The sequence below is a fragment of the Eschrichtius robustus genome, chromosome 4 (assembly GCF_028021215.1).
Source record: "Eschrichtius robustus isolate mEscRob2 chromosome 4, mEscRob2.pri, whole genome shotgun sequence".
Taxonomy (NCBI): Eukaryota; Metazoa; Chordata; class Mammalia; order Artiodactyla; family Eschrichtiidae; genus Eschrichtius; species Eschrichtius robustus.
The window spans coordinates 131,104,258-131,132,230 of NC_090827.1; the positions used below are offsets into that span (position 1 = coordinate 131,104,258).

General features: G+C 38.5%; 1 non-coding gene and 1 pseudogene across 1 annotated transcript; one reads left to right on the plus strand and one right to left on the minus strand.

Annotated features, from left to right (window-relative positions):
- Positions 1-6,435: 6,435 nt before the first annotated feature.
- LOC137763535 (rho GTPase-activating protein 20-like) lies at positions 6,436-27,810 on the minus strand (annotated as a pseudogene).
- TRNAR-UCU (transfer RNA arginine (anticodon UCU)) lies at positions 20,142-20,218 on the plus strand. The gene has a single exon. It is a non-coding gene; the product is annotated as a tRNA-Arg (tRNA).
- Positions 27,811-27,973: the final 163 nt, after the last annotated feature.

Here is a 27,973-nt window from a genome sequence, read left to right on the forward strand (position 1 = left end):
TCAGAACAAGCTTTCTCATATTTTGTAAAACAGGTAGGCTGAGAATATTCTAAGTCTTCAAGTTCTGGTTCCTTTTTGCTTAACAATTCCTTCTTCAGTTCATCTCCCTCTTCTTTCATTTTACTATAAGCAGTCAGGAGAAACCACGCTGCTCCTTTAACAGTTTTGCTCAGCAATCTCCTCAGCTAAAGACCCATTTTTTTAAATTTTATTTTTTAATTGAAGTATAGTTGCTATATAATATTATATAAGTTACAGGTGTATAATAATAATGATTCACAATTTGTAAAGGTTATATTCCATTTATAGTTATTATAAAATATTTGCTATATTTCCCATGTTGTATAATATATTCTTGTAGCTTATTTTATACCTAATAGCTTGTACCTATTAATTCCCTATCCCTATCATGCCCCTCCCCCCACTCCCCACTTGTAATCACTAGTTTGTTCTCTATATCTGTGAGTCTGCTGCTTTTTTGTTTTATTCACTAGTCTGTTGTATTTTTTAGATTCCACGTATAAGTGATATCATGCAGTATTTGTCTTTGTCTGACTTACTTCACTTAGTATAATGCCCCCCAGGTCCATCCATGTTGCTGCAAATGGCAAAATTTCATTCTTTTTTATGGCTGAGTAGTATTCCATTGTATGTATGTACATTCCATTCATCTGTCGATGGACACTTAGGTTGCTTCCATGTCTTGGCAATTGTAATTAATACTGCTATGAACATTGAGGTGCATGTACTTTTCGAGTTAGTGTTTTTGTTTTTTTCAGATATATACCCAGGAGTGAAATTGCTGGGTCCTACGGTAGTTCTATTTTTAGTTTTTTGAGAAACCTCCATACTGTTTTCCACAGTATGAATGGATGCACAGAGTGAGAAGTTAGACGTTTTTAACAAAGAGAAAATATAAAGAAAAACCAGAGGTGAAGAATACAATAACTGTGAAATGAAAAATATACTAGAAGGAATCAACAGTAGACTAAATGATCCAGAGTAATGGATCAGTGAGCTGGAAGACCGAGTAGTGGAAATCACAGCCACTGAACTAAATACTCATTTTTACTGCTTGCAAGTTCTGTCTTCCAAAAAACACTAGAACACCAGATCAGCCAAGTTCTTTGCCCTTTATAACATGGTTATTTTTCTTACAGTTTCCTATAACATGTTCTTCATTTCCATCTGAGACCTCACCAGAATGACCTTTAACATCCATATTTCTACTAACATTCTGTTCATGATTATTTATGTATTCTCTAAGAAGATACAGACTGTCTCTCAAGCTCTCTTCTTTACTTTCTGAACCCTTACTAGAATCACCTCTAATGTCTATAGTTCTACCAATATTGCCTTCACAGCAATCCAGGCTTTTCCTAGCATGCATCTCAAAAACTCTTCCAGCCTCTACTCACTACCCAGTTGCAAAGCTCCTTCCACATTTTTAGGTATTTGTTACAGAAGCATCCTATTTCTTTTTTTTTTTTTTTTTAATTTTTATTGGAGTATAGTTGCCTTACAATGTTATGTTAGTTTCTACTATACAGCAAAGTAAATCAGCTATATGTATACATATATCCCCTCTTTTTTGGATTTCCTTCCCATTCAGGTCACCACAGAGCACTGAGTAGAGTTCTCTGTGCTATACAGTGGATTCTCATTTGTTATCTATTTTATACATAGTATCAATAGTGTATGTATGTTAATCCCAATCTCCCAATTCATCCCACCCCCAGAAGCATCCTATTTCTTGGTACCAGAATCAAAGAGGAAAAGGAAGGAATAATCTCTATTAAAAAAATATAAAATCAGGGCTTCCCTGGTGGCACAGTGGGTAAGAATCCACCTGCCAATGCAGGGGACACGGGTTCGAGCCCTGGTCTGGGAAGATTCCCACATGCCACAGAGCAACTAAAACCATGCCCCACAACTGCTGAGCCTGTGCTCTAGAGCCCGTGAGCCACAACTACTGAGTCCATGCGCCACAACTACTGAAGCCCACGCTCCTAGAGCCTGTGCTGTACAACAAGAGAAGCCAGTGCAATGAGAAGCCCGCACACCACAATGAAGAGCAGCCCCCGCTCGCAGTGACCAGAGAAAGCCTGCACACAGCAACAAAGACCCAACGCAGCCAAAAATAAATAAATAAATAAATAAATAACAGTTAAAAAATATATATAAAATCATATGAACAGGAAAAAGATCCAATTAGTAACCCTAGAAAATATATCAGCATTAAAAAAGTCATAAAACTGAAAGTATAAACTCTGGAATGAATAAAGTTAAAGACTTAATAAACTGGAAGAGAGAACTAAGAATTGTACCCAGGATGCAGCATAAAGAAAAAGATTGAAAAAGTTGTTGAGATATGGTGTTCCTCAAGAATCCTTGTTAAATGGAATTTTAATGGGATTCTAGCAAAAGATAAAGAGGAATGTTTTAGCAGCATATTCAAAGAAATAATGGCTGAGAAATTTTAATATGTATACATAAAAATCAATAGGGAAAAGACTAATCTACAGTTTACCAATCCAAGAAAAGTTAGGAAAGGAGGAGAAATGAAGCCATGAGAAATCGCTGATGATACTAAACCATGAAATAAAATGGTCAGTGTAACTCCGAATACATTATAGTGACAATAAATGTAAACGGATTACATGACTCTGATTAAATTAAAAATCAAATTATTAGCTTGGATATAAAAAAATCAGTTGTATGCTCTTTATAGTAGACACTGACACAAACACACACATTCACTGCCACACCCATGCACACCCACCCTAAAACAGAAAATTTAAAAAGAAAAAAAGAAAAAGAGGTGTGCCAGGCATATATGGACCAAAAAAGAGCTGGTATAACAATATCACTCAAACTATAATTTGCAAAAGCATTAACATGAATAAAGAATATTTGAAAAGAGTATAAAAATTATAAATTTGTGTATACTAAATATAGACTTAAACTGTAAAACACCCAAAAAACAAAAAAACTACAAAAACTCAGAACTGCAAAATAAAATTGACAGACTTATTATAATAATGGCAGAATTTAGCACCTCTCTTAGAAACTACTTATTTGGAGAATATACAGAAAGGATTTGAGTAACACATATAGCATGATTTTAAATATATATATCTCTGTACCCAAAAGAGAACCCAACAGAGAATATGCATTCTTCTAAAACATGCATTCAACATTTTAAATGTTTAAAATTTACTGTATACTTTCAGTCATAAAGAATCACAATTATTCACATATTATCTGGTCACTCTGCAACTAAATTAGAAATTAAGTATTACAAATAGTAATGAAAATCCTACAGGTTGGAAAACCTGAAAAAATAAAAAGCCTCAACAGTGAATGGATTAAAGAATAATTCACAAAGAAAATTATAAAATGTATTAACTGAATGATGATTGAAAAACTAAAATACTAATAAAAATAAAAAAATTTATGAGATATAGCTAAAGCAGTACCTAGAAGTTATGAATAGTCTTAAATATATTTATTACAAATAAATGAGCTAGCATTTAATCCAAGAAGCTAGATGAAGAAATCAAAAGAACAGTAAGAAAGTTGAAGCAATGAAATTATAAAAACAACATACAAATTATTAACCTGGGAAAAACACTAATGAGATAATTTTAAAAATCTGTTCTTTTGAAAGCTAGTAACTAGGCAAGCCTCTAGAAAGTTTGATCAAGATAGACATATATATACTTGATTAATGAATTATTCACATAATGGAATACTACTATACAGCAACTAGACTGAGTGAATTGGGCCTACATGTATCAGTTTACAGAAATCACAAAAACATATGTTAAGGAAAAGAATAAGATGCTGAATGATAAAAATTTCTGTAGTCTTATTTATTCATTGAATAATGTTTTATATGTTTATATATAAAAACATATGTATATATATGTGTGTGTATGCATGAGTATGTTGTGGGTATTTATGTAATAAAATTACCTGTTAACATTTTATTTCTTAAAAAAATTGAAGCATTATGGCAGAATGTTAGCATTAAAAAATCTTTAATAAAATAATATACATATGCTTGAAGTTTCTTTTTCACTTTTCCTCTATCCCATTCCCTTCCTTCCATCTACAGAAGTATCCATTATCCTGAAGTCAGTATTGTTTTGTTTTATTTTACATTTCCAACTAGTTTTATACCTCTACATTTTGGAAAAACTCCCACTCTCACAAAGTAGTTTCTCTTTTTCCATTTTAGGAAACTATAACTCTCCTTCGACAATTTTGTTGTCTAGTAGTTTCTTTTGCATGACAAAGGAATGATTTCATTCCCTGGAAAGATGTAGCCGACCAAATGAATACTGGCATTTAGACCCAAGGCCAAAAAGAAATCAATTTCTTCCTAGCACCAGTTATGCTGTGGACATGTAAAGCATAAAAATGGAAAATAGAGTCAGCATTCACTACAGATCTTTAGAGTACTTATTGGCTCATTTGACTAGCATGGAAAGAATTATAGAGAAATACGAAAGGCATCGCCCAATGCTTTTTGAAAAAAGATGGTTTTTTATACAAATATATACTCCATCCCCCAAATTCTTACATGTTGCTTTTGTGGAATAAAGAATTGAATATATATATATATATATATATACACACACACACACATATACATATATATTCCATTCAATATATCATAGTAATTAATCACCATAAAGAGAATTCGTTTTCTCATAAAGGTAGCCTATGTATAGCTTTCTTTCTGGAATAAAATAAGATTTTCATCCTCAGCATCTTTGCTTTACTTTTTTTTTTTCAATTAATTAATTTATTGTTTATTTATTTATTTTGGCTGCGCCGGGTCTTAGTTGTGGCACACAGGCTCTTTGTTGCAACATGTGGACTTCTTAGTTGCAGCATGCGGACTTCTTAGTTGAGGCATGTGGACTCTTAGTTGTGGCATGCATGCGGGATCTAGTTCCCCCACCAGGGATTGAACCTGGGCCCACTGCAGTGGGACGGAGCCTTACCCACTGGACCACCAGGGAAGTCCCGTCTTGCTTTACTTTTGAAAATGTTTAACCTTAATTACATGCTAAGTGCAGGTTGATTGATGATTACACAAATCTTACCAGCAATGGTAAAGACCAATATCAGAGAGTCCAATTGCCTTTTGTTCATTCTGCATTAGACAATTGGATCCTTTTATAGTTTATCAGTTCCTAGGATCTTTTCTAAAAATTAATAAATCGACTTTCTCAATGACACATTATGCTAGAGTATCCTGAGGGAAAACTAACATTATTGACCATTTCCACATGGCAAGAATTTCCTCTGTGAGTTACAATTGACAAATTAGTTGTTTTCAGCTTTTCTTTATCTCCTATTATTTCTCTTTAAAAACTGATAAGCAACAAAGAGCTCTCTTTTCCTCAGATTCTTCTGTAACTTCTGTTCCCTGAGGAAATGATCTGTCTCTTAAGACAGCTTAAGACAGGGAGAAGAGTAAAGGCAAGAAATATCTGAGGAAAAAATCAATTATTATTTCAAAGATATTTTCTACCACACTTCCTAATACCCCTTGGGAAGTGCTGATCTAAAGAATAGATGGTTAAAAGCTGATGAATAAAATGATGTGTGTGGTAGTAATGCTGTCTTGAGTTATGATTTTCATGTGTGGTAGATTACAGTAATAGCCCTCAGTAAATAATGAATAACTCATTGTCTTTGTAGTCTTTTGTGGAGTACTCTCCTACATTGACTCTTGAAAACCCTCTCGTGCTATTGGGAGCTCTTCTTCCACCATATGAAGAAGGCTGGCCAGCTTGTTGAAGACATGGGGATCAACCCAGAGCCAACAGCAACCAGCAGACACGTAAGTTAGCTCCAGTTGAGCTGCCAACTGACTGTAGGTGCATAAGTGATCTTAATTGACACCCAAACTGCCAGATGAGCCTTCACCAAAGTGTTAATATGAATCATAAGCAAATAAAATGGTTGTCTAACCCATTTTTATTGTATCAATATAAAAATGTACAATACAATACAAAAACTATAGTATAATATGGTAGAAATAGAAGATAGAAGAGATACTTTGTGGGTAGATTTTTCTCAAACAGGCATATATGGGATCAAGAAAAAGAAAAACTCAAATGGGATGAGCTGGGCCCTTGGAAGGTCTTATTTTTCATTCAGTGATCTAAAGTGGTTTTCTTGGTTTAAGGTGCCTCATGTTCATTCTTCTGCCAAGAAATTCATTTATTTCTGGATAGGATCTGAGGATTTAATCCAGACTCAACAAAATCATGCAAATGTTTTGTAAAAAGAGTTCTCAAGTGAGATATTATAGGAAATAAAGAAAAAGGAAGGGTCAAGTGTAACTATGGAGATTCTAATCTTCAGTGACTTAGAAAATTGTAGACAGGTAGCTAAATAAAGCAAAAGGAAGGGTCAAGTGTGATCATGGAGATTATCATCTTCAGGGACTGAGAAAATTGTAGACAGGTAGCTGGGTGGACCCATGCTAGATGGGGCCTTGGCGTCATCCTGCAGTTGTGCCTTTTTGTAAATCACTATCACTCTCACTGGCTTGGATTCAAGAGGTTGTTTTGTTGTCACTGATGAAATAAAAAACAAACAGTTGTCTTAGTATAAGCATATTCTCAGATAGTAGGCTCATCTAAATTCCTGATTAAATGGATTTTCCTAAAGATTTCCTCAAAGCAATGAGGTAAATGTCATAAAACCAAGAAATGTTAAAAATGTGAAGGGACTCATGATACATGCCCTCAGGTTCTGAATCTAAATGCTGCCTTATAAAATGGACTGCTACCAGTTAGCTGTGATTAGATAGGCTCAAATAGCACTAGCTCTAGTCTCTTGGGAACTTCTACTAGCCCTGTTCATTGCTTTTTTACAAATGTATTTTACATCCATGATCTCATTTAATCTTTACAACAATCCTTAGATTTAGACATTATTTTTATTCACATTTTAGAGATGAAGAAACTGAAACTGAGCTAGAATAACTGGCCGAAGTTAATGCACTTGGTAAATAGAGGCACATGAGGTTATAGTCTGGAAAGGTTGTTTGACATTAAGTCAAGTCCTTGTTTTCTCAGTGATGCTTGTTCTTTTCAACCTATTTCAAAGGCACTGGGAACCTGTGGTACCTCAGGGACCACTGACCAGAAAAAGGAGAGAGAGGGGAATAAACCAGGCAGTGCTCTGGGCCCCTCACTCTAGTTTCAGCCAGAGCACATCTGATATATATGCATCCCATTTAAAGTTTTGTTTGAAAACATTCTCAAATGCTGTATTATACCGTGATGTCTCCTAATGCTGTACTAGCAAATTCTTGAAGTCAGACCTGTCTTATCCTTTCTTTGGTTTCACAACAGTGTGAAACCTCCCCTGACCTGGAGCAGATGGAAATCATTGCCCTTGCGATGTGCTTTGGGCTCCAGGACAGCACAGTCTAAGGACCTCTCATGACCCCTGGCAGCCTTACTGTCTTTGTCATCAAAGCTAATTAAGTATTCACAGTACCTGCAGCCTTCTCACTGTTATCAGTGATATCACTGGTATCGCAACTCACTGAGCTCTCTTCAAAGAGGGAAGTGATATCTTCTCCAAATATCTTGAGGCAGTTTTCAGTGAGAAACTGTACAAAAGAAATCTGTAACAGGAAAGGGCAAAAATACGGGGTGTTATTTTATGGCATAGTTATAAATCACATTTCAGATGTGAATCTTGGCTCTAACAAAAATGCAGAATAATTCTGAGAAAAATTCAGACTTGATTAAAATAAATAAATAAATATACTAGTTTTCTCTACGAAATAACTGACACTTTCAAGAGTACTTTGGGCACAGATTTTAAAATTCTTTTAATCAGTGGGCTAAAATTATAATTTGTGGCCAAATTTAAATAGCTAACATTTTTGTAATGATGGTTACATCTTTAAAACTAGGATAATTTTCAAGTAACCCACATAGGATATTTGGGGCAAAGATGTATATTCTCTTATTAAATTTTATTTATTTATTTTTATTTAAGAACTTTTCCAGTTTTATTGAGATATAATTTATGTATAACATCTTATTAAAATTTATAAAGTATCCAATACACAAAAACTTGTGAAATTTACTTAAGAAATATCTGAAATGTGGGAAGCAGAGATTTCTGTGGAAGGAAGCAGCTGGAGAGAAAACATGTGATGTGTTTGTCTGACTGCATTGCCTTGCCTCATGCTTGCTCTGGGTAAACTTGGGGAAGAGCTGTGTTCTTATTAGGCATGTTGTGGCTCTATTAGGATGTTCTGAAATCTTTTACTAGTTTCTTCATCCTGCAGTGGAGGCAAAATAGTAGACAAGTAATTTTCTGAATGAGCCACGACTGGCAGAGCGAGGCCAGTATGTGTGGAGCCATGGGTACTCATATTGCCCAAGCCACCTAGGATGTGCCAGCAGTGACCAGAGCAGCTAGGTGTTGTCATCATTGTGCAGTGATGCAACCATGGCTTGGAAACCTTGCCCAAGTTTACACATCCCTTAGTGATTAGGCTGAGAGTTGAACCTTGGCTCTCAGACTCCAAAGCCCAAGGTTCTTTTCTATCGTACCATCCTACTCTCATCTCTCTATTGTTTAGTCTCCTGGATGAGAAAGGAGAAGTGACTCAGCTGCTCTCAATTTCCGGCTTAACAACCCACCTTCCCATACCCCACCAGAGTAGGACTCTGCCACTCCAGGGGAATGCAATTAAAATGTGCACTTTAAAAAACTGGTCCATCAGAGTTAATACCGCAAACTTCAGGTTCAAAGTGGGGACTCTGCCCCACAAGGCATAAAAATGAGAGATCTCATTACCTTTTTTGTGAAGTCGTTTTCTAATTCTGAGCTGCCAGAATTAGGCAGGCAAAGAATGCTTGGGGCTATACACACTGATAAATTGTAAGCTGTCATCTGATTGGATGAGGAATGTTGCGTAACACTCCAAAAAGGTATCACAAGAGAACTACATTGCTTTTGGCAGCTGGTCTAAAAGACTAAAGACAGAAAAATATACTTCTAAACAAAGCAAGTCATTTTGCTTAGGAAGTGGAAAGACAAAGACAAAGAGAACAGAGTACTTCTTTGTATACCATGTACACAGTCCACTCTCACAGAGTTCCAGGAATGAATGCATACAAAAAATGTTTCATTGAATTTAATTCCTGAACCAGGTAAGAACTTCTCTGGTTAGTTATGTGTTTGACAAAGTTAAGATCATACCACTGGCAGATTGATCCTTTAGCATCTCTTTTTAGACCAATGGATTTCATCTCCAGCAGTTTCATGTATTCAGAAGGTGTAAAATGGTCAAGGATTCCATATTAATAAGATGAGGAGAAAAACACGCATTCAATATCAACAGTAAGGCATGCATCTATTTTTAAACTGGCTTCCTGGGTATGATCAAGTGAAACCCTTTGACATTGGTCATTATTTTAGTGGACGAAGCTGTAAATTATAAGCTAATATTTTCCTAAGGGTATTGCATGATTACCTCTGGGTTGCAGTTATTTTCTCCTCCTTATTCCCTTGATCAGTAACACCAAGACATTTATCATAGAGACTGGCTGAAAATACACTTCCTTGGATATTTCGAAGAAAATCCTTACACAGATAAAAAATATATATTATTTTTATGATAAATATGTTGGAGAAATTACAGAGAAAACATTTAGTTGAAAAATTCAGTTCAGTCCCCACTTCCTTCTCAACTACACAAACTGTGATCCACACAGAGCTTGCCTCTGATTATCCACAGACTTGCACATCCAGAAGCATTGCTTGGATTTTCTCTAACTAAAATTAGAAGCGTAAAATTAGAAGCATAAAAGTAGAGTCTGGGCTGTAGTGAGAATGACGCTAAAGCCCCTTCTATCACCTGGAACTTACTCATGTTAGCACACTAGCACAAACTGACAAGATCTGGTGACTCATCCTAAATCCTAAATCCTAAATCCTATTAGTTTCTTGAAAAGAAATGGACATACCCATTTTGCTTGTTTACTTTAGACACAGTGTTTGCTCTTAATTCAAGCAAAAAAAGTTCTGAAACAAAAAAAATAACCAAAAAACACACCACCGCATGCTCTTGCACACATATTAAGAGAGAACTGGGCTTTCTGACTTGAGGTATGTATGCTCCTTGGGAAAAAAACTACTCTAATAATAGCTTCAGTCTTCCTTTTTTTAACTATATAAAAGTTCAGTTCTGCAGACTTTTAAGCAGTAGGTGTTAGAAATATATCAAAATCCCCAGTGGGTAGCTACATGTTACCCCTTACAACTCCTTGAATGGAACACGTCCTCCCAAAAAAGGAAATTGAAAATTTGGATATATTGCAACTTCATGCCTCTGAGTATCAGGGCTAGAGATATGCAAATGTAAGCTTCCTAAGTGGACGCCTGGAAAATTCATAACTTTAGAGGGCTGATGAACAAGTCTTAATATCATAGAATTGGGCCTATTAAAATTTATGAAGTCGTAATCTTCTGTGTAAGACTGAGGGGAAATTATTGCATTGCCTTGCTAGTTTCAAAAGCACACCTTGCTTCCACTGGTCTTAATATGTAGCCCGACTTCTCTTAATAGTAGCTTGTTCAGGAGACGCTTCTAGGCAACTGTCATGATTATAATCCAGTAAGTGTTACTTTTATTGAGCTGCTGTTTGTGCCAGGCACTCTTTTGAGTCCTGGGGACAGAGCAGTGGAGACAATGGCCAAAGTCTCAGTCCTCTCGTACCTTTACTGTGTTATTGGTATACAATACCCACTCACGATCATTAGGTTTTCACTGTGTTTCCTAAGAAGTGGCCCCAATATACGTGGAGAGAGGAAGCACTCCAGCTTTGGCTGGTTCTGGGAGTCTGGGAGGGTGCAGCAGGGCCTTTGCCTCATGTGTACCAAACTACATGCACTTGGAGTGTGTGTCTCCTCTCTTTCCTGGACCTTGTTCTGTAGAGTCCATTGGTGAGGCTGAGTGTGGTTAGGCCAGAACATGACACGTGCAGAATATGCCAGGGGTATTTGCTGTTGGACCTCTGTTTATAGATAGTTTAATGGCAAACTCAATGTGGTACTGATGATACATTCATTTAGACCAACTCTCTGGTTAGTTTGACACATGGTATTATCAAAGCCAAGGTTGCAAAGTTTGACTCCCCACCAAGATCAGTCAACTTTAGGAAGAGAAAACATTGTGAATGTCTAGGAACTGTACCCATGAGTAGCTACCCTCTTGCTAGTCTGTGCTTATAACATGGAAATAGGCAAGAGCCTACTAACTTTTGCTAGAAAATCACGTCAGTTCCATGTGTGCACCTTACAGAGGGCAATACTCATCTTGCTATTTGCATACCTAGTGTGCATTATTATGGTGCTAGTGTAGTAGGGGTCAACTCTAAGTCATTTCTGAACTGTTGCTGTTTATCATATAATCGAATTACAATCAGACATTAATAGGGGACAAGGAAAGACCAAATGTTACTGAGTTTCTAAGATAATTTTAATAACCTGTTTACAGTCATTACTACATTAACATATTTTTGTTCAGAGCTGCTAACAAGTACCAACATGGATTGATTAAATTTTTCTGTTCTGTTATTCCCCTGGTAGAAATGTAACTAGACACTTGTGATTTAGCTGTATCATTTCAAACTCAATCTATTTTTGTATAAATCTATTGAATTTTCAGAATTCCAAACTGATTTTGACTGCTGCACCCACTTTAAAAGTCAGATTTATAAGAAGAGGCATGTGGTAGGAGCTGGTTACCATGTAACTATAACCACGGGTGGTGGGTTAAACAACAAATATCAACAAAGGATGCCAAAGGTGGTAAAAGGAGGAAAAAGGAGGAACAAAGGGTCGAGTCATCCCTACACTAACTTTAAAGTAAAAGGCATTAAGAGACAGGGGAAGGAAGGATGATGAAGGGATCAGGTGTCCTCACTGAGCATTTTTTGATTCATCGTAAGGCAAATGTTTACTTACTGCGGTAAACTTGTGTAACTATTTCCAAAAGCTTAATATAAATTTTCTTTAATATGAACCTTGCCTTCATTAGGAAGGTGGCGAGGAAGTCATCAAAAGCAGGAAGCTTGTTTTGGTAAACACTCTGTATGTGTAAGTGTGTGTTTTGAAATTTATTATTTTTATTCTCTTGCATGGAGTGTTCAGGAATGAAGATGGGGAGGGCGTTGTGTGATGAAAAAGGAAAGTATATCTAACATTGTGGGGCTTTTAACACCCAAAGTAGCTTCCTTCAATTTTGACTTTGTCAAGTGTTTTTATATTATGCCTATTATGGTTCTTGGGCAGTCATGATGAAGGACCAGTCATATAGCTTCAGAGTTACTCTGTGTGTGGATAATGCTAGAACTTTCCCTACCTTTAAGATGGATGCTACCATAAGAATGGATTCATCATCCAAGTTCACTTTGTCCCCAGAGTTTAGTTTCTCCTTTAGGGCTCTGCATGATTTTATACTGGCTGATTTTCTGAATATGCCTTCTGTGAGAGGCCCTTTTTGATTGATAAAGGAAAGTATATGCTATAGGGAAGAAAAGAAAACTATGTGGCATTTCCTATCTGCAAGCCCGGAGCACAAGCTTGCCCCTTTTTGACAGAGCTGGGGTGTATGAGGGTACAGTGCTGGAGCTGGAAGGACTGAAGTCCATTTGAAATTTTTTTTCAGTGTTTCCAAATATATTTTCTACCCAACAATCCATTTTACATTCATACACTGAAACATTTTAAACACTCGTTTAATCAGATTTTCCTTTTTAGTAAATTTACACTGTTAAATCAGACTTCTCTGCTTTGAGGCCTTAGTAGAATCACCCTCTCCTCCTTCACTGTTCCTTTCTCATTATTCCCTATTATAGATGCTCTTTACGAAGTGTAGAAATCTTTTTGCCATACTAATTTCCCATTTGTTTATTCTCCTTTCAGTGACTGTATACCCCATTTCTACTTCCTGTATTTCCTCCCCTCTTTTAAAACAGGCTCAAAACCCCTCTCCTCCTTCTCTGATCAGATTCCCTTCTCATCTGTCTTTCATTTCCTTTTGCTGTGTCTTCATGTCCTCTGCTTACAGAGTAAAGAGTAAACAGGTATTGGAGTCAGGTAATCCAAGGAATCTGGAATCCGTTACGCTACTCATCTGCTATATGACTTCGGGCACAGCACATACTTTACTGAGGCTTTTTTGTTTTTCATTTATGAAGTGGGGAAGATGATAATCATAGTTACCCCCTAAATTTGCTGTGAAAAGTGCAAGGACTGGGGTAGTAGCTAGCATGTAACTATCAGTAGTGTGATAAATTTCTTCACATATAGCATAAGATTCCCTGCATGTGGTATAGTGCTTGGAGAGCGCTGACAATTCAGTACGCTAATTTGAGATAACACAGGTCAAACTCTGACTTTCATCTGATGCAGTCTGTCAGGATTAAATGACTCATATTTGCCAGGGGATGAGTCTTTATGCTTAAGCACTTGAATTACAAATGAAATCTATGTGAGATATTTTGAGTCATAAGATTGAGTAAACTCAGCTGAAGGAGACTTGAGACTGAGTGTGGAGTCCAAGGAAGGAGATGAGGAGAGAATATGAGGGTGAGGTGGACTCTCAGATTCATACACACGGAGCCCATTTTAATTGATCTGAGCAGGTGTAGGTGGGTCTTTGCTGAAACCAGTGGAATGGACAAGAGTATCTTTTCCTGTTGTATTTGCCTTATGACTCTGCAGTACCTAAATCGGATCTTATTCTTTGAAGTAATATTAATAAAACTCAGTCAAAGCCAGGGGCTGTCTAATGACTTCTCCACTTGAGGATAGATTTGGATGAGAACACTTGCCCTCTCAGAGCTCCCCTCCTCAGGAGGGCTACAGAAGACCAAGATGGGACCTACCAGAATCGGGGTGGGCGGGTGGTCATTATCTCACACATCCTCGAGAGAAACTCCAAAGAGCTGTTTTGGCTTTGTGGGTGGTGGAGCTGGGCACTGGTTGTCCTCACGAGTGCTGGAGCTCCGCCAGCAGGCCCAGTTTTTGAATGAACTCCTCTTAACTGTCTTCTGGCCTGAACCTAAGGAAGAAGAGAGATTATTACTAATAGTAGTTTAGTTCATTTAACCTGATTTCCACCATTTACATTTTACAGCATGTTCGTTGCAGTGGCTGGAAGAGAGAGAAACTGAGTCATTTCTTGTATAGAATTTCCCACATTCTGAAATTGGCTAATTGCATCCTTGTGGTGTTAATGTATTCTTCTTCACCGTATCCTACAAACCAGTAGTTAAACCTAGAGGCTTGATTAGACTCAGGGCTGATTCTCCGAGTGACAGTATTCCCCAGACAGTGCTATCTACTGCCTCTGCACTGTGTCATGAGTCACTTAACCTGTATTATACAAGTTTCCTGATGTTAAGTATTATCAGTGGATTCAGGTGTCAAATCTCATTTTAAAAGCCAAAAAGATTTGGTATTCAAATCAAGCAGAGTTTGGTAATCATTTACTTTTGTAGTAGGCTTCTTCCCACTCTTAGATTTCCTGTTTGGCTTTCTGAGTACCCAACCGTGGTCAACTTTTCTCCCATCAAAAGGATCTGCCTTTCATGACACATCCTGCCTGACACCACTTTTCAGCCATCCTCTGGACCTCTCCTCTGGTAGGCCACAACCCTCAAGCAGCTCCATAGATGACTTTCTGCAGTCAGGGTCCTTGGGAAGTAGTCATTAAATGCTGGCTATATGGTAAGATGCCAGGTGGCCATCTTCCTGTAACACCCTACCCAGCTACCCAGAGATGATTTTTAACTACCCAACAGCCCCTGTCAAAGGAATGCTGACAAAGCGCTTTTCAAAAATAAGTGATCAGCAATGAAAAGCTAAGTTCAAAGTTTCTACGGCCTAGCTATGAATGTTTTCCTGATATTTGCTTAAGTAACCCGTTTAACATTTGCTTAAAAAACCTGCTTAAATAACCAACTAAAAAAAGTCAACAGAGGAGCCAAGTTGTAGAAAAATAAACAGATGGGCAACATTTTACCAAATATCCTTAAACGCCCATCCACTTGTCTTTTCTGAGACATAGTGAGTGCGTCACCATGTCCACTCATGTGGGCCAAACACTTGTGCTGGATGAGAGAACCAGAAGGCTCCTGTTCTGCCACTTAGTTGGATAGGTTACTTAAAACTCTTTGAGCTTCGGTTTCTCAAAGTTAACATAAATGATGCTACCTACACCTCATTGGACTACATAATGTAATGTACTACTCAACACAGACATGGCTCGTAGCAGCCTTGATAAAGGTAATTTCCCCCCTCAGAGGGCCAACGGCAGCCTATACATCGGTCTCCCCCAACCAAAGCAGACCCCACTCCCATTCTCCATTTGATTTTGCAGCCTCCAGAAGATATGCGGTCATGAAGGAATGCCACCACTCTACCTTAGGCTCTGCCTGCCCTGACATGCATACCTCCATCATTTTAAAAGGAGAGAATGAAGAAAGCAAATACATTCTTAAATCCAGGAGGAGATTCTTCTACATTAACATGTACAAATGTTTAAGATACATGTTTCTATAGGTTGAGTTGTTTTGTGCAACCTGGTTTCCCTACTCTTAACCTGACTGTATTATTTCTAAAACTATCCAAATGTATTCATTCATTGTTCAGCTTTAATAAGAATGCTCTTAAAAAGAGTGCTCTATCCCTTGCTACAAAGCTATATATCCAGCTACTCCATGAGCATAGACAGAAAGCAAAATAGACACTGAGTCCTATACTTTCTCAAAGATATTTTCAGGCTTAGTTGGACCTTTCATAATGTACATTGTTTGATATTAGAGTTCGTGTTGCCTCTGTGACCATTAAAAGTATATGCTATAGCCATGAAAAAATATGGGGACTATTAAACAAGCTAACTTTATAACCTCATCTTTCTTAAACAGTCTTGGTAAGGTTTAGGTTAGTGTTTCCTCATGCTCAAATTAGGGTTTGAATATTAAAAAATAAAATTTTTGAAACTTTGTGCTTATAGAATAATAATCATAACAATAAAAATACTTTAAGTAGAAATTCTATTCTGGCCCAAATACTTCCCAAATTAATAACACATTTTATTCAGAGAAAGAAATATTGATGGGACAATATTGGAATGGTAGGGGAAAAATAATTGCAAGAGGGAAGATTTTTAAAAACTCCAGCCGAAAATATTCAGTCCAGTTCCAGTCGCAACCTGGGTCTGAAGCATACGTGGAAAGTGAGGTTGCTATGGGGGTAGAACTGAGAGTTCAGTTCTAACCAGAACCCCCATGGCCACTTCAGCCTAAGCCCAGAATAGATTCCAAGTCTTATCTAAGCCATACAGTCATCTAACCACCTCCTGTGAGGGCATGAGATGCTAGACAAAACCCTAGGATGGGGAAGATGTGTTCCCAGGCCATAAGAAGCTCATGTTCTAATAAGACACACAGATGTGTACAGACATAATTATATGTGGGGAGAGCTCTGGGGATACAGAGAAGGGAGATGTCTACCTAGAGGAATTAAAAAAAAAATAATAATAACAACTTTCCTAGAAGTGAGTTGGGTCTTGATTTCAGACCTTTGGGGTTTCTCTGAGCTTGATTCTGGGTGGGTGTTGATGCCTGCCTATACTGCCCCCCCCCACTCCTACCTGGAGAATCGGCTGTATGTCACGAGTTTGCTTTCAGGAGTAGAGCCAAGAGCCAAGAGAAGACACTTGCAGGAAGGGAAGGGGCTTACCTTTCCCCACTGATTCCTGGCTTGGATCCTGGCTGAGTGCTTGGGTTTCACGATAAACCGGGCTTGAATGTCTTGGGACTCCTGCTTCAGGAGGCAGGCCTCCTGGAGGGCGGAAGGAGAGGTGGAGTCCTACGGTCCCCGCTGCAGGAGCACAGTAGCTGGAAGTGGCTCATCTTAATTCCATAGGGATGTTCATGCCCTGTATGGAGAAAAATCTAAATGTAGATTCTGCTGATGGTGATGGGCGCGATCAAACCTACCTTACCGTGAGCAAGTGCACCACACTGGTGTGGCTGCCGTTCTTCTGGGCCTTCTGGGTAGAGAAGGCTGTGCCCCCTTAGTAAGCATGAAGTGCACTGTCATGGGGGACACCCTACAGAAAGCAGGTGCCCAAGCAAAAGAGCAGAGAAAAATGTTTTTAGACACATTGCTTGGCTTGGATTGTATATATCAGTCAGTGCATTGCACAACGTTGACTTTCATTATGTTTCCATCTGAGAATATTGAAGGCCTTCTAGTTTCTGCCTTGACACTCACTAGATTGTACATCTTAGGCAAAGTACTTGCCTTATGTTCCTCCTTTGAAATGCTTACCCTCACATAGACTCATAAGAATAAAAGTAAGTATAGTAATAAATATTGGTGCTTAATATTTTAAAAATAATTGGACTATATATGTTAAGAATTGCTGTGATCACTGTTCTCTCACACATCAGTTTAACAAACAGATTTTTCATTTCCTTTTGTCAGTTCAATAGCCAGAGCTATTCCAGAGCAGTGGGGTTGTTTGCCGTTATGTTTGCCTCCCACTGCTGCCTTCCCTCTGAGGGGGGTCCTGCGAGGCAGTGATCAGAGGCAAGGCTGCATGGTGGTGGAAACCCAGAAGCAAAGTGCAAAACAGTGTTTACGGAGTGGAAAACCACACCAGAAATCATTGGGAGTTACCTGCCAAGTGATTTGTTTTACTCTTACAGGCTTTAAATTGCTTCCTCACCATAGAACTCTCAAAGACCCTGTGCTGTGACATGGATTTCATTTTTTAAGAATAGAATGAAAGTTCCTTTTCTTTCATTTCTGATTTATTATTATTATTTTTTTTTTTATAAATTTGTTTATTTTTGGCTGCGTTGTGTCTTCATTGCTGTGGCGAGCAGGGGCTACTCTTCGTTGCGGTGCGTGGGCTTCTCATTGTGGTGGCTTCTCTTGTTGCAGACCACCGGCTCTAGGTGCATGGTCTTCAGTAGTTGTGGCTCGCAGGCTCTAGAGCGCAGGCTCAGTAGTTGTGGTGCACGGGCTTAGTTGCTCCGCGGCATGTGGGATCTTCCCAGACCAGGGCTCAAACCCGTGTCCCCTGCATTGGCAGGCAGATTCTTAACCACTGTGCCACCAGGGAAGTTCCCTGATTTATTATTGAATGTAACTTGGGGAGCTCTTGCTTTTGCTTTTCATCTGGCATAAATGCAATGTCAGTGCTTTGTTCAGAACAAGTATCACAGCGACTTACATCCTTTAAAGCAAAAGAAACTTCCATGACAGTAATAAAATACAACCAAATCACCAGGATAACCAGGAGCTAATCCATAATTGTGAATTGAGAGCATGTTAAATGCATTCAGAATGACTGCTAAGGTATCATCATGAATGACAGGCTCTTAGGAGTCCTTAGAGCCAGCCATGGTGAGTGAAGCTGTTCGAAGCCTAAAAGTTGTCATCTATGTGGTTTTGTTTAAATTAATGCATTTTATTAAAATAAATATATTTAAGTATTCAATTTTTTTCACTTTATTGCTGACTGACTTTTACAAAGTCAGGACTACTGGGACTCTACATATCATAGAAAAAACTCAGTTGATTGGATTTTCCAGCACTTGAAAACGTTCTTCAGATCACTTGAAAGAGTAATAGCCTCACAGGATTATTGAACAGATTAAAAAAGAAAAAAAGATACTGCATGTAAGAGGGAATGCTCTAAGTTTTCTAGCAGAAATCATTGTCATCTTTACTATATTGCAAGTTCTGCTACAGATTTTGTCCTTTCCCTTGTTTTAATCCCTCTTTTTTCACTGACTACACTGAACAGATTTGCTAATCCAAGAGTATGTATTATTATTTCTAGCTAACTTGCTACAGTAACTATTTTAGGAAAGGTGTAATCTGTTTATCAAAAACCTCAAGAGCAATGCTGGTAAACTCAGCTTGAGAAACAGCAAAGTACAGGTGGTTTAGTCAGTGAAGACTTGAAGAGTCTGAGCGTGATTATCTCATTTTCTTTATGATGCTGAGAAAAGTTGTGGGCACAGAGCAGGTATTAAATAAATGTACTTGGGTTCAGAGGCATGGCTGGATTTGAGAAGATTCTCACAAAATGGAGACTATTTAGTAGTTAGGAAATGGAACAGAGGACTTCAAGACTGGAATATGAAAAATAATGTATGAGAAAAAGAAATTCCAGTTTTGTGTTGCTTTCATACCTAAGTAAGTAAGTAAAGAGTAAGTAAATAAATATCTTCAAGATAACTCTGTCAAGTGAAAAAAGCAAAGAAGAAAAATTCACATTTCTCTCCCCAACTAGACCATAAGTTGCTGAATGAAAAGATGTTATCAGTGCTTGGGATAGAGTAAGTGCTTGGAATTATTTAATAAATGAATGAATAACTATTGCATGGTATTTTCACTTTTAAGGGTATTTAAGCTTAAGACTGATCAACCATTACTTTGAGACTTTAGGGTCACAATTTTGAACCCAATCATCCCCATCTTAGGTTTTCCCTGACACTTAACCAGTGAGTAGGTATGAGGCCTCTTTCTTGCCAGAACTGACCCACAGCTGGTAATCTTTCTCAGAGCCCTTGGAGACAAAAAGAACTATGTGTCACAGCAAATCTTCCCAGTAGGTACTTGAAGAACACATTTCCTTAGCATTTCTGTACTTCCAAAAAGAAAGGATTTGGGCTAGTATAAATGCTATTTGGTCCATAGGGGTGGCTACAATTTTTGAGTTAACAGTGCTGATTTCAGTAACCCCTGTCCCTCTCACAGCCTCCAATGGACTGTCTGAGATTCTTGTCCTTTTTGATAAAGGGTGGGGATCTATGGAACCACATGCAGTCAGCCCCTCACTTTGTGGGCGGCCCATGGCATAAAAAAATCATGGTAATGCTCCTTCACGCTGGAGGAGTCCTGCTTTCTGCTGTCTCCAGACTCCTTGGAGACTGTTGGCTTTTGCCTTCAAATGTCCCTGCCCAGGCAAGCATGTTGTCCAGAGAGTCACATACTCTGCCATGACTATTTCTGAGCAAATTAAAACTTGAAAGGCATCGTTAGGGACTTCCCTGGTGGTCCAGTGGTTAGCAAGCACTCCGTGCTTCTAACGCCGGGGGCCCAGGTTCGATCCCTGGTCAGGGAACTGGATCCCACATGCCGCAACTAAGAGCCTGCATGCTGCAAGTAAGATTCCCGCATGCCGCAACTAAAAAGATCCCGCGTGCTGCAACTAAAGATCCCTCATGCTGCACCGAAGATCCCACGTGCCGTAACTAAGACCCAGTGCAGCCAAATCAATAAATAAATATTTTTTTTAAAAAAGAAAGGCATCATTAGCTCAGCAACCATGAGCAAAAGGGTACAAATGCCCAAGAGGCCTTGAGTAGATGGCAGAGTTAATTCAGCCCACTGGCTTTGATGTAGACAAGCGCCACTCAAGGGAAAGAAGGGACAAAGACTCTAACCTAGAGATTAAGTCAGATGCAGAAAACCATTAACTCCCAGCAGAATCACTGCCTAGGAATACTGGATATCCCATTTGAAATTTGAAGTCTAAATTATAAAGACTGCTGAATTAAAGAGACCTCCAGGAGAGGAAATGCTTGAAATAGAGTTGTTGGTGATAGGTACTATGTATGCTTGCCCTTGACTCCTGATTAAAAATCATGGCCTTGCTGGGAAAGAGGCAGGGTCCCGGTATGGAAGCAGTCTCACTCACAGACACACACACACACACGGCTAAATCTGCTCAAAATTGTATTGCAAATAAGAAGTGAGAGCTAATAAAAAATCTTTTCTTTTAAGGTAAAGATTGGAAAAACTATGTTGGAATCCCTTAAATCAGGAACATGTGTATAGATAGGCATATAACCCCAATTCTTCATTAAAATAGAAATTTTTTCTTGTCTGGTGAGATTGATTACTTTAAGCAAAGGAAAATTACAAAATGAAATAAAATGAGCTCTAACATTAATCTCCCCAACCTTATCCCTAAAACCATTTTCTTCTAAGATTTAATTCTTATTCAGGACATATATATCAAATAGGTTAGAAATCAATGCAGAGGGGTGCTTTACTCAGTGCATATAAATTCAATTTTATTTAAAATGTATTATTAAATTCAATTTTTACAGAAATCATTGATTTCTTTTACCAAATTCTGGCTGACCTGAGTTTTTAAGGGGCTTTATTATACCATTGAGTCAGACAAAACTTAAATACAAGTATTGTCATTATGTCATATCACAATATCAAGACATTTTCACATTTATAAATATATATTCACATATATATCTACTTATATATATATAAATTTTATATATTTATATATAATTTTATATAGGGAGCCATGCTTTACACGTGCTTTCTTCAGTTCTGTCCATCTGAATGTCCCTTTTCCTCTCTTTTCCCTTATGCACCCTCATCCCCAAACATAGCCATCTCTTTCACCAAAAAATTTTCAATAACCCATAACAGTCCTATCAAAACATAAAGGAGAACAGACACTTGAAAGCAAAACAAGATGAAAGTGATGTGTACACAAATGCCCCCAGATCCATGGTTTTATTCAGAACTTGTCTGCTTTACCAGTTCACAAGAGGCATTAGCTATCTCATTCTCAGGACCTGCATCAAGGGGATGTAGCTTCTAGCCAGGTGGTCTTTATGTCAAATTTACAACAAAAGATATCATTTAGGATTTCTCATGCTGAGATTGAGTCCTCAGGTGGCAATCAGGGTAAATGGGGATGGGATGGGAGGAATCAGGAAAGAAGATACAGAAAGAACAGTCCAATAGAGGAGGAAATATTTAGCATCTTATAAATATTTTACTGTCTAGGTATATAATATATACAGTAAAGTGCATGTTTTCATAGCACTCTATAATTATAGCCCGATTTCATTATGCTATGACTTACAATTCACACAGAATTTAAAATGGGAATACAACACTCATGTATAGGCTAATAACAGAGCTTTGCTGCCTTCAACTTCTGAATTTAGGGGCACCAAATATGACTTACATATCTGTAATAATCAGCTGTCTTATGATGGTAGGTACATCACACACACACACACACACACACACACACACACACAAACACACGAATCTTAAAAATCAAAGTTGGTTTTTAACTAAAAATAACTTGCAGGTAACTTACAGTTATTCCTAGCTTTGAAAGTGACATGTTGATAACATCATTCACTGTGTCTGAATTTGTAACTGTTATAGTTACAGACTGCAAAAAAGAAGCAAGAAAAATTGCTATAAATTAAAAAAATTTAAACAGGTGAATAAATAATTATTGTTAAATTATTATCCATATTCTAAAGGCAAAGCTTGTATTCAGGTAATGACAAAGTAAAGCACATGTAGAACACAAACCCCTAATTTTAGTTTATTTCCATCCTTTATATAACATGAAGCTAGTAGAAAGCATTTCAGTAAAACAGGAAGGATTTGTGGCACACAAAATATAACAGCTTGGGACTTCCCTGGTGGTGCAGTGGTTAAAAATCCGCCTGCCAATGCAGGGGACACAGGTTCGAGCCCTGGTCTGGGAAGATCCCACATGCCACGTAGCAACTAAGCCAGCGTGCCACAACTACTGGAGCCCGCGCGCCTAGACCCCATGCTCCGCAACAAGAGAAGCCACCACAATGATAAGCCCGTGCATCTCAGCGAAGAGTAGCGCTGCAACTAGAGAAAGCCCAGGCACAGCAACGAAGACCCAATGCAGCCAAAAAAAGAAAAAAAATATATATATATAAAACACAGCTCAAGCAAGAAAGAGATAGACTGAGAATTCTGAGAGGGATAATGGGCTGGTCATCAGCACCTTAATGCTTTTTCCATAATGGAGGAGGGGTACTTTAAAAAGAAGGAGCTGGACTCTCTTCTCTCTTCCTGAGTTGTGTTTTTATAGTATGGCTTTATTTCTTTGCAATTATGTAGTCAGTTAATTTCAGCATTTTCCCCTATGTCTGTGTATTTGAAGATTTCTTTGAAACACAATTATCAGATAAAATTATTTTTCTACATAGTAATTCTAAAGGCATTATCAAGCTACAACTATATGGCGAATGGGAAAGACAGACACATATCTGCTGGATTTTATAGATTTTTTTTTCTGATGTAGATATCTATGTGTATTGACACCCAAGGTACTGTGCGGAAACTTCCAAATACACTGACCTGGAAAAAGTCATTTGAATAATTCTCTTCTTAGTGAAATACAGTGCCAAGATTATCTACTCCCTTGAAACCAAACCAAGGAGTTATCCTAAAGTCCAGAGCATGGTTTCGACTCTCCTGTAACATTGAGCACTCACCATATGCCGAGCACTGTTGTAAATATTTTATAAACATTATTGCATTTAATTGTAAACTACATCAGGTAGTCTTTATTAGCCCCATTTTACAGATGAGGAAACTCACAGAGTTTTCTGTTGCCAAAAGCAACAGAAACAGGGTTTGAACCCAGACAACCTAACTCATGAGCCTGTGCTCGTAACCACTTGGCCTCCATGGGTGTTGACCTGTAGCTCCCTGAAGAACCCTCCTCCTCTTTCCTATCCTGAGCCTCATCTCGTCCCCCAGAGCCACTAGGCTTTCTGATGGGATTATTCTTTTATTTTTGGAGTGAGATGATAAATCTCATGATACTACACCAACAAAGCTAGATGCTAGCTTGGAAATGTTCAAACTGTATCACAACAAAGCTTTATACTACAGTGGATTCTCCTAGGGTCTCACGGTGTTTCTTCACACTCAGTCACAACTCAGTGAGATTTTCTCAGTAGAAGTTAGAAAGAACGAATCTAATGTAAACTGACTTGAGGAGAAGGGAGAGGAGGGCTGCAGTTTTAATTTCTGTTGTGTATCCCTTACTATGGATACCCCTCTCCTTTCCTTTACCTCAGTCTTATACTAGGGGGTAAGCCCCAATGGTTTGTGAAATTTATAGGATTCTAGGGAGATTTCTCCTAACACAGGGGTGTTCCCTTAGATGCTTAGGAGGAGGGGTTGTGGTATATTCTGTAAGTATCTGTCATCTCACTGATAAGTTAATAGTAATCGTCAACTTTTGACCTAAATAAAATTCATTTTTCATTGTTTCTGTATTCTTCAATAACTACATATGAGAGGATAGTGATGTCTAAAGACAGTGAACTAGGTACAGTCCCTTCCCATTTGTAAATTCTTCATGGGCCTCTGCTAGTATTAATATCTTAATATTTATAAAGCAGATCCTGTTCTAAAAAACAAAAGTAATAATTTTATTTGAAAAATAACTTACTAAGCATTCTAATGAATATCAAAAGTGATAGTGAAGGTTTCATCTGAGTTTAATTCTTGAGAACAGAAGTTTCTAATGTATGTAGTACAAAAGAAAATGACAAAAATCTCAAAATAATTTTCGCTGAATATTAACATCCCACACAACTGGAGAAATATAATTTCTTTCGCAAGAAATAAACATTTATGCTTATTATTACATACAAGCTAAAATTTACTTGCTCTGACCAAATACATAGGTAGCAGTTAGTCAACTATTTATTCCATTTGTGTTGATTTCTATAGCATCAACCTAAAGTTGAGTTTTCAACTGAAGTCTGAAGATGAGCTGAGGTAGAAGGGAACTTCAGTCCCCCCACCCCTTTTTATGGCTAAGTGGAAAAACTAGGTGCTAAACTCAGATTATTAATTTGCACAGACTGATTCAGGGCATAACACAATCCTCCATCAAGGATGAGGCATGACAGAGAAGAGATATCACAGGAGGCTATTTCTTTTTAATTGTTGTTTCTTTCTGGAAAAAGAAAAAACACATTTTTTATATTAATAATGATCATGAATATACCTAAATGTTCCTATGGGAATGTTCTTGTAGGTGGTTTTCTAAAAATTGTGGTGAAAACTCATACAAGGAGGCAGCACTCAGTACTGCTAGTCATTGCCGTGGAAGAACTGTCTCCCCCTCTCCCTGCTGACACCTTCATACACCGAAGCCCTCACTGCCAATACGACTGTATTTGGAGATAGAGCTTTTAGGATGTAATTAAGGCTTATGAGGTCATACGGGTAAGATTCTAATCCAGTAGGATTGGTGGGCTTGTTTGATGAGGGAGAGAGATTTCTTTCTCTCTCCCCACATTCACGCAGTTAGGAAACGCCACGTGAACATACAGTGAGAAGACAGCCATCTGCAAGCCAGGAAGAGAGCTCTCTCTAGAACCTCACCATACTGGTACCTGATCTCGGATTTCCAGCCTCCAGAACTATAAGGAAATACATTTCTGTTGTTTAAGCCACCAAGTCTATGGTATTGGTTGTATTTGTATCCAGGGTTGAGAGGAAAGTGCGCCCAGTTGATTCTGTCTCCAACATACATTCCAAATCTGTCTGGCTGAATCTTTCATTTTCACTGCCAACCCCCAAATGGAGCCCTTGTTACTATTCATCGGGACTGTTGCCTCCCCTAACTAGTCACCCTGCTTCCACTCTTGCTTACCCAAAAATCCATCATCTACCAATAGTCAGAAAATTTTGCTAAAAATATAAATGAGATATGGTTACTGTCCTAGTTAAACACCCTTCAGCATAGTATTTCAGCCCCTTACTATGGCCTGTGGAGACCCTGTGTGGCTGGACCCCTGACTCCAGTATCATATCTAATATCGTGCCCCCCACCTTAGGCTCCAGTCACACTGGCTTTCCCTGAACTCCTCCCTCCAGGGGGCTAAGCTGCACCCACTTACGCCTGCTGCTTCCTCAGCCTAGAAGGCCCGGCCGCCTTGGCTAGAAACGGTGGCTGCTTCTCCCCCACAGGTCCAGCTTAGAGGCTGCCACCCTGAGAGGTCCTCCTGGTCAACCCCTCTGTAATACGCTCCTATCTTCTACATGGTCCTGGACAACCCCTCTGTAATACGCTCCCATCTTCTACATGGTCCTGGTGAACCCCTCTGTAATATGCTCCCATCTTCTACATGGTCCTGGTCAACCCCTCTGTAATATGCTCCCATCTTCTACATGGTCCTGGTCAACCCCTCTGTAATATGCTCCCATCTTCTACATGGTCCTGGTCAACCCCTCTGTAATATGCTCCCATCTTCTACATGGTCCTGGACAACCCCTCTGTAATATGCTCCCATCTTCTGGACAACCCCTCTGTAATATGCTCCCATCTTCTACATGGTACCCTAGCGACTTTGTATCAGAAGCACTAATCACAATCTGTAATCTCCCCCTCTTATTTTTATCACCTGTCTGTAAGCCCCAGGCAAGAGAGACACTGCCTGTCATATTTTCTTACAGTAAGGGTTAGCGAACGTGGGACTGTAGGATAAGCGGGAGAGCAGGTAATGTATATGCACTTGGTATTAGACATAAGCATCAAATCACTGAATAAGAAGAGGGGCCGCTTCTGCCTTCTCCAGCCTCTTTTGAGTTCTACGGGGCTCTGGATCAGCAGGGTATGATTGGCTCCCTCAGATGATGTAGTATTCTCACTGTGGGTGTCCACCTCAACGGAAGGGCTTCTCCTGCAAAACCTCAAACACCACAGAACAGCTAGTCTCTGGTCAAATATATGATGGAGTTTATGTTAAATGTCAAGGTTGACACAACTCTAAACATTAGCCTCAATCTCCCAAATAGGGCTTCACAGCTCAAATTCAGGAGTCAGTAAGTTATTGAAAGTTACTGAAAGAAATTAGGTTACTTAGGGAGTTGATATGGGCAGAGAACAGTTTCAGGAACAAAGCCTGGCGCACATGGACCCTTAGAGGTGGGGAAACGGGGAAAGCAGCAAAGCCGGGCACGAACTGTTAGGAAGAGGAGAACCGAGAGGCCAAAGGCAGAGAGGATTACAAGATGGTAACCAACAGCAGCAACAAAAAACCAACAACCACCCAAAGTAGGACCATTTGTGGCCTAATATAGATAAAATAAAATGATATGGAGATTTGCAAAGACGTAACTACAATTTGGTGTCATGTTAACATAAAAATTTAGATAACGGAGGATTCTGGAAAATTGACCCCAATCTTATCTAAATCCATATTCAGATTTTGGGGAAAATTCTCAAAGATCAGCAAATAATACTGGAAACATCAAAAAGTTTCTAAATACAAAGCAGTGCTTAGCTATTATTTGGTTGAGCTATGACTAAGCTCTAACAGAACTCTCTGGTCATAATAGGTAAAACAACTAAACTGAACAGAACATAAAGACTCTGATAGATAGAGCAGAAGTTTTCATAGTTCTACAGAAAATTCTCCCCTGTGGAGCCAAAAAAGTGTTCCCCCCACACCCCCTCTGCCCCGAGAATGTAAAGCTGCTCACCTGTGTTCAGCAGCACTGAATCTTATGAACACCAGCAGCTTTTCAGGAAACCAGTGCTGAAGTTAAAAATTAGCTCACATGTCTTAGAGGAAATAAAACAAAACACCTCCTGTGACCAACAGTCTGTTTTGATGGTCAAAAATAGTATATTAAAAGGCTACCTGATGCGGTGAAGCCTTGAATGACCACCAGAAAGCTCCAAGTGCTCTTTGATTGACATAAACATCCTTTTTTCTCCAGTTCTTGGCACTGAAACTTGAGGATGTCTACAGCACTTGGCAGAGTACGGTGAACAAATCCATGAAGCCTGAGGATTCTGTAGTAGTCAAGATCACTTGCCATTATGATGTCAATTCTGAGGCCATGCCGTAACTGACAAACTGCCATACTTGTTTCCCTGACTTTGTCTCCATCTTTTCTTTTTTTTAATTAATTTTTTTTATTTTGAAATAACTGTAGATTCCCATGTAGCTGTAAGAAATAATACAGAGAGAGTCTATAACCTTTTACCCAGGTTCCCCCAATGGTAATATCTCTCTAAACTATAGAG